The sequence below is a fragment of the Lathyrus oleraceus genome, chromosome 5 (genome assembly GCF_024323335.1).
Source record: "Lathyrus oleraceus cultivar Zhongwan6 chromosome 5, CAAS_Psat_ZW6_1.0, whole genome shotgun sequence".
Classification (NCBI taxonomy): domain Eukaryota; kingdom Viridiplantae; phylum Streptophyta; class Magnoliopsida; order Fabales; family Fabaceae; genus Lathyrus; species Lathyrus oleraceus.
Window position 1 is genome coordinate 18,370,025 of NC_066583.1, and position 2,148 is coordinate 18,372,172.

Consider the following 2,148-nt stretch of genomic DNA (forward strand, 5'->3'; position numbering starts at 1 on the left):
TGTGCAACTTTATACCGGATTTAACCTTACGTTATATTCCAGTTTTATTTCCTTGATTTAATTTACTGTCTAATTGAAGAATCCAAGAACAAATCCTACCGGCTTGTGGTGGAGTGTTCAAGACCATTGTATTACGCATTCAGGTTCTTTAATTGTTATTTAATTTTTAATGTTTTATTCTATTGTTTATTCATATTGCCTGCCTGGAATGAGTCTGTTTATGCATGATATAAATTCTTATTTATTTAGCATGTCTGGCTAATTTGCCTAGGTATCGGTATGTAAAGTAAGCAGAATAAGGGATCGAGACTGAGTCGGTCTACCTAAACTTAAAATCAAAATCAATCTTTTTACGGTCTCAACTTACAGGTTTAATAACAAGATTTTTTACAAAAGTAAAAGACATAAAGAAGTTAAAATCAATAGAGCGAGAGTTTGAGATTTTAACTGGACAGTGTAAGTTAGGCATTAATTCTAGATCAGGGCGAGAGCAAGTTTTAGAGTTAATTAAATTCTGACCTTTTCCAAAAAGTATTTTTAAAGATTGAATGTGAGGACGAGAGTTAAGCATTTGGATTTAATTATATAACCTAAGTCAACAGAGCGAGAGTTTGAGATAAGGGTGTTTAAAACGGTCAGTATTTTCTTAAAAAGAGTTTCTGCAACTTTATTGTTTTCAAAATATGGTTTTTGACTTAATTATAAGTGACAGCAACATTAATATAAAATCATGGTTTATTCAACAGAGCGAGAGTTTGAGATAGAATCTTTAACCAACAAAGTTAACCGAAACGATTCATTTTAAAACCAAGAAACCGACAAAGACTTGATTCCCTAGTTTTGACGAACTACATACCGATATCCGTTTTATTGATATTTAATCTAGATATTAGTTTAGCTCTTAGTTTTTCCCCAAACAATCAAACATTTTCACCTTAGATTTACGTAGTAACCTTAGATAACGGTATATCGATTCATAAGTCCCTGTGGGATCGATATCTTTTAAAACTACGCGATAGAACTGTGCACTTGCAGTTTGTATCCCATTCTCGACTCACCCAGTCGAGCGATCAAGTTTTTGGCGCCGTTGCCGGGGACTTTTATTCAATCGATATCGTAACTCTTCCGTTACGCTGTAGAGACTAAGGTTTCTTTTTCTTCTATTTTCTTTCTTTCGTTGATTTGTATGCCACGCACTCGCTCTCAAGGCGAACCGCTCTATTTACGAATCAACGATATCGAACTATATCTCCGAGTCTTACGACGAATTCGGGAATATCGTGCTGAAAACAATCTCCCTCCTATAAACCTTCCAGATTTCAAAAACATTTTTCCTTCTTTAACTGAGATGGCAGAACCAGCTCGTGCTCTTAGAGATTACGCCGCTCCATCGCAAGATGAACCACATTCAAGTATTGCTCCGCCCGCAATCGAAGCAAACAACTTTGAACTTAAACCTTCGTTGTTGCAGGCTGTGCAACAGAACCAATTCTCTGGAAATCTTACCGAAGATCCAAACCTTCATTTATCCGTATTTGTTCAATACGCTGATACTGTTAAAGCTAATGGTGTCACTTCAGAGGCAATTCGACTTCGTCTTTTTCCTTTCTCATTAAGAGATAGCGCTAGAAGATGGCTTCAATCTCTTCCTTCCAACTCAGTCACCACATGGAACGAGTTGAAGAAAGTTTTTCTTGCCCGATATTTTCCGCCAAGCAAAACAGCTATGTTAAGAGCCCAGATAAACGGATTTAAACAGAAAGACAACGAGTCTCTTTTCGAAGCATGGGAAAGATACAAAGACATGATGAGACTTTGCCCACACCATGGTTTGGAAGACTGGTTAGTAATTCACACATTTTATAATGGTCTCTTATACAATACAAGGTTAACAATAGACGCCGCTGCAGGTGGTGCACTAATGAACAAACCTTACGCTGATGCTTACCAGCTTATCGAGAGCATGGCCCAAAACCACTATCAATGGGGAACCGAACGAACGAATGTGGAAAAACCTCAACCGAAAACTGGCATGTACGAGATAAGTAACCTTGATCACGTCAATGCAAAAGTGGATGCTTTGGTCCAGAAAATTGAAAGTTTAAACGTATCACCTCCAGCCGCCGTGGTTGCTATAACTCAGAATTG

At 37.4% G+C, this 2,148-nt stretch overlaps 1 pseudogene; it reads right to left on the bottom strand.

The window, feature by feature from the left end:
- Nucleotides 1-1,733: 1,733 nt before the first annotated feature.
- On the bottom strand, nt 1,734-1,833 carry LOC127089179 (uncharacterized; annotated as a pseudogene).
- Nucleotides 1,834-2,148: the final 315 nt, after the last annotated feature.